Source organism: Mya arenaria, chromosome 14 (genome assembly GCF_026914265.1).
Source record: "Mya arenaria isolate MELC-2E11 chromosome 14, ASM2691426v1".
In the NCBI taxonomy this organism is placed as follows: domain Eukaryota; kingdom Metazoa; phylum Mollusca; class Bivalvia; order Myida; family Myidae; genus Mya; species Mya arenaria.
Window position 1 is genome coordinate 48,433,748 of NC_069135.1, and position 5,295 is coordinate 48,439,042.

Consider the following 5,295-nt stretch of genomic DNA (forward strand, 5'->3'; position numbering starts at 1 on the left):
ATGTGTGTTTAAATCCCCTTAAAACGTGACAAAATCGGCAAGGTATGCACACATGTAACAACAAAGGCAAATAAGCTTCTTTAAGTAAGTAGCTGCATATTCTGAACAGGCTATTCTTATAAACAGTTGAGATATATTATATCCATAATTTTTATGTCAGTATAAATGTTCGTTAATGTTTAAGAGCTCTGTAAGCACTCTAGATGCCATTCATCGCAAGTAGCGCGGCATTTTGGGTACACTGGTGGAATTAAAAGTCCTCATCTGGCTTTATCTTTTTCAGATTTTAAGTCACACGTTGTAATGTGTCGGGGTCAAGTCCTAATACAACCATTTAAGGGCGTGGGCTTAATTTATAAGCTCAGCACCACCAACAACAAGGACAACAACAACAACAACGACGACAACATAAACGACAACATAAACAATAACAACAACATCACCAACGTAAATGTTTAAAAAATGATAATGCTATCTCAACGTTGTGTTTGATCATATCAACCCATTTCCCCCGCACCAAACACCTTAAAACGGTGAAGTTTCGCATAACAGGTATATAAAAACATATCTCTTAAATTTGTTAATGTTTATATAGTGAAAGTAACTTGTTCTTGTACAGTGTACTGCTAGAATACAATCGTTTCTCTTTGTGACTGAAGTGCCATTTTCATGTTTTATGCATGAATGTTAGAATACCCTATGACTATTAAACAGATGCCCCATCATGGTATTGTTTGTTTGAGATATATATTGCATTCCATGGACTGCAAACACCGAAAAAAGGACCTATCAGGATACTATTAAATATGTCAAGCCCACAAAATATATTGTTAACGTCACGTCATTCCTAAAATAGCACCATTAAGTGTTCCACAGGCTAACTGCAAGCGGACGTTTCATTTGGAAAGATCATAACGATGTACCCATTTCATGTAACCGAAGTAACCAGTTGTAACCAATGTAACCGCATAACCCAATATTTGAGATAGAAAAAAACACTTTTTCAAACTTTTCAAAAACTTTGCGGTAACTCATTGTAACTAATGTAACGACATAACTCTAATCACAAGTCGACCTGAAAACTCGATTTTTGATGAAAATTTTCGATGTAACCGATGTAACCGGTTGTAACCAATGTAACCGCGTAACCCGCTATTTCAGATAGAAAAAAACACTTTTTCAAACTTTTCGAAAACTGTGCTGTAACTCAATGTAACTACATAACTCTGATCATATGTCGACCTGAAAACTCGATTTTTGATGAAAATTTTCGATGTAACCGATGTAATAAAAAATGTCTAAATGATGAAAAACCTCATGGCCAGAGGGTCATAAAACTATACGAAATACATCTATATCACACAAATTCTAAAAAAATTTAATTAATTCGACAGACTGCGGGAAATTTTATGACCGAATTAAATATAAATTGAAATAATGAAAACTAAATATATATATATATAGCCAGCTTCCTTATCTCACTTCTTATTGTATTTAAACAATTTCTGACAACTGTTTTGAAGAATGCTGATAAAATCCGCTCTGAGGTCATACCTAAAATAAGAGGCATCTGTTATTAAAGAAATTAAAGAAAACGTTAGTACTAAACGCTTTTAGCCAAAGAACATTATTTTATTTCTTTTTTACCATGCATATTTATGCGCCTATAATAATTTCAATTTACTATAATAATAATAATAATAATAATAATAATAATAATAATAATAATAATAATAATAATAATAAGTATAATAATAATAATAATAATAATAATAATAATAATAATAATAATAATAATAATAATAATTACATTAATAATAATAATAATAATAATAATAATAATAATAATAATAATGATATTAATAACAAATAAAACAATTTTAGTATTTTGTTTAAATTTTCAAGAAATGCGTAAGTTTCTGCCAATATTTAGCTACTGGTCATTTAACCAATCAAGAGCGTATAATCAATAGCCAATCGTAACAGCGGGATGCAGAAAGCGCGAGAATCGATATCATCTGTGTCATTACAGGAGCCAAATAGCAACAAGGAAGATAACCCAACAATTGACCTTACGACAGGATTTGATTGACAGGTCCTATCAGCCAATCAGAATGTAGGGCTGATAAGCCGTGTTGCTATCCGCCATTTTGTCCGTCAAACTGACCAGAGTCCGTCATATACATGCGCTGGCAATTCCTCGCCTTTTTAAGTATTATGGTAAAAAGGTGTTGTCATGGCACTTCTAATTCGGATACAAGGTAGCCAGGCCGACTAAAGATGGCTTCCAATTCGTTCCGTATTCGAAACCAGCGAGTTATTTAGAAAAATGCAAGTGCTGAATCAGACTCTGTGGAAGACCTCATCAACAGCTGAACTTGGAAATTTTGAAAGATCGTTCAAAGGCGAACCATCTATACGTCTGTTCAAAAGTATTTTTTTGAACAAAACTACTTATTTCAATCCGCTCAAAATTTATTTAATACTGAAATTGTCCGTGCATGACCTAAATAAGTGTTACTATTTTTAAACTATAAACATCGTACATTTATGCTTTGGCGTGTGTTGTCAAATCGGCATTAATGGCCATTTAATATCAGGTTCAACATGGACACGATTGATTTCATTCAAGAAAGAGGTATTTTTGTTGATACCGTTATGTAGTTTTTATTAACTGCTTTGCTTTCAAAGTAAATCAGGAAATATCGTACAACTAAATTTTTGTCCGAACCATCGCATGCTTCCGAATCTCATCTACTCGAATGGTTCCTATGTAAACAATGGCTTTTGTAGCTGTCATTCCGACACATTTCATAGATTTCTTATTTTCATATCAGCACTTTGTCGACGGGAAATCCAATCAAGAAAACACTGACCCTCAAGCAGCTACTGTATTTGACCAGCTAACACCAGCTAGGCCTCCTCCAAAACTCAGATAAATATTTGAGCCACCAAAAAAAACGAGAACAGATCGGTCTGAATCGTTAAGGTATTATTTCCTGTATAAAACAATTTATTTCACTGTATATTTAAATCAATTATTATGTTCATTAGAACTTGATTCTGCCAAACATGTGCTTTAAAGACTTAGACTTATTATGAATAAAGAACAAGTCAAACATGTACATATTTTCATTGTTATTCTTATATTTTGGGCCATTTACGTAAATCTACAATATTTAATGATAGTTCATCCAATGTTCAGAGTCCGGATCACATGCACACTCGATTAACAGTATTCTTAAAGTTGCACTCTCACAGAATTCTAGTTTGACACTTTTTGTCTCAGAATCGGCTTATTTTGGCATTCTTTAAATTAAGACCTCATATATAAATCACAAAGCAAACTTCTCCGAGCCAAAATATGATAAATGCAATCGAATCCTGTGTAAGTTGTCAAAGTGATCAATCTGTGAAAGTGCAGCTTTAACAGTGAAAAATAACTTCTGCTAATGCTATATATTTTAAAATATATTTGCCATTGCAATAAAGAGATATTCACCTACAATATCATACATAAACACCAAAGAAATATCAAAGTTTAAGTAATGTTTGCAAAACAACAATGTATTTAATAAATCTGATATTAAATATGCAACAACTGGTGTTATACTCCAGAACTGAAGCTATCATCATAGAGGTACATCCTTCCAAGAATCCATCAAAACAACATGCTGAACAACTTCAAGAACTCTCTTCAAAAGACCACACTTTCCTAAAATAAATAAAAGATGCCAATATTAAAATAAATCAGGTACATGTATTGTTAAATATTTTAATACTAGCTGTAAATGCTACTGCCTTTGATGTTTGCTTTCTACATGTATATCATAATGAAATATTGACAAGATAATAGCTAATGTTTTGTGGTTGTTGTTTTTCTCTGGACAAATAGTCCATTACTTTTGTACAGCAAAGTAAAACTAAATATTATAAAAAGCTTTAAAATAGGTCCTACCGATTATTTGTAAAACTTGTCATCACTGGTTTTCTCTTGCGGTTGACATTGCCTGGACTGGCAAATATCATGTGTGTGTGGGGGGGGGGGGCGGTTTCCGGTCTTATGCTAGGTCTCCTGTGGCGGTAGGCTTGTTGAAGACAATTATAAGGGGACTTCCTTATCTCCATCAATCAGAATACTTTAATGGTGTCAACGGTAAATAGCAGGAGACCCTCCACCAGCCTTAACCGGTAAATGGGGGGAGGGTAGTGTGTGTGGGTTAGAACCAGCTGCCCGGTCAGCTTAGTTGGTTAGAGCGCCGGGCTAGTGTTCTGGTGGTTGTTCGAGCCCCACACCGGGGGCACTTTTCCTCCCAGGTCTACTTTTACAGCCAGAGTGTGTGAACATGTTCCACAATTTCTGTAAGAACAAAAATCAAAGCATGTGAATGTTTGAGCAATGCAAAAGTTACAGATTAGTATCACCCACGATTGTCACTTGTCAACTATTACATTATTATTCATATGGGGGAGTGTTCAATTGCTTAGAACTGAAACTTTTTATGCATAACCCCAATAAACCATTTCTGCTCATACTATAGAATACAAGGTTATACTGTATAGCTGGCATGTAACTGTTATTTAATGTCATTTCCGGGTTCCCCATTCGGGCCATTTTTGATTTACTCATATTGTGCGATGATTTAATCTTTGTTTCAACAATACTGTAAGAAGGACCGGTGTTATTAAAAGTTAAACTTACCCTTGTTTGCATTTACAGTATGCGTCACACACACGCTTTTCCTTTGTATCGATGTCAATGTTGACAACATTGCGGCTATCCGATTTTCTCTGACTTGGATAGATTTCACCCCGTAAATGTTAGATATCGTCATTTTCTAAAGATATATCGAGCCTTCCGATGTAGCAGCCAGTTACAAATTCCTTTGACTTCTATTTTTTTCGCATTGTAATGTCACATTTATGATAATTTGTCAGGAATATCGGAAAGCGAAACGACGCGAGACGCCATTACTTCCTCGTTTGTTTGACGGACATAGACAGAGTTCGCTCCCTTGATATCAGGGGGCGTGGCTTAGAAGCCGCTGTCGTAAGGTCAATTATGAGGTAAGACTACGAGCTAGCTTATTATCGTAAGATATAATTGTTATTTAATTTTTTATTTTGATGGGCGAGTATTAGTAAGTTATTATGTCTGTGAACCGTGCATTGGAATTTATAATTCGAACGTGAACAATTGAACGACCGGATAAACTTTAATTCTGATGAATGTGGGTTTGTTATTTTAATTAAGATACAGCATTGTAATTTTTAAGTAAAATAAATGCACATCAA

At 34.2% G+C, this 5,295-nt stretch overlaps 1 long non-coding RNA gene across 1 annotated transcript; it reads right to left on the reverse strand.

The window, feature by feature from the left end:
- Positions 1-3,123: 3,123 nt before the first annotated feature.
- Positions 3,124-5,015, reverse strand: LOC128218361 (uncharacterized). The gene is made up of 3 exons (XR_008258359.1): positions 4,703-5,015; positions 3,959-4,360; positions 3,124-3,715 (listed from the first exon to the last, which is right to left on the reverse strand). It is a non-coding gene; the product is annotated as an uncharacterized LOC128218361 (long non-coding RNA).
- Positions 5,016-5,295: the final 280 nt, after the last annotated feature.